Source organism: Coturnix japonica, chromosome Z (assembly GCF_001577835.2).
Source record: "Coturnix japonica isolate 7356 chromosome Z, Coturnix japonica 2.1, whole genome shotgun sequence".
Lineage (NCBI taxonomy): Eukaryota > Metazoa > Chordata > Aves > Galliformes > Phasianidae > Coturnix > Coturnix japonica.
Genome location: NC_029547.1, coordinates 33,124,937 through 33,125,251, shown reverse-complemented (window position 1 = coordinate 33,125,251; position 315 = coordinate 33,124,937).

The following is a 315-nucleotide window of genomic DNA, read 5'->3' as shown; positions in this document are numbered from 1 at the left end:
CTTGGATGTACTTTTGGGCTGTCTGACATTAAACCGTGCCCCCAAGGTGCGGGAGAGCAGGAGGGGCTCGAGGCACAGCAGCTCCCTGCAGCCCAGGAGAAGCCCGCGGAGCAGCAGGCTGTTCCCCGCAGCCACTGCGGGGCTCACCCGCAGTGAGTTTGCGGGGCCACCGCTCAGCAGGACGCTGCTCTCCACCGGCAGCGACCCCGTTGGGACACAACACGCAGGCTCCGCTCGCCGCCGCCGCCGCCGCCACCTCCCTCCAAGGGCGGAAGCGAGGCGCCGTAAGGAGATAGGCCGCGAATCTGCGCCTGC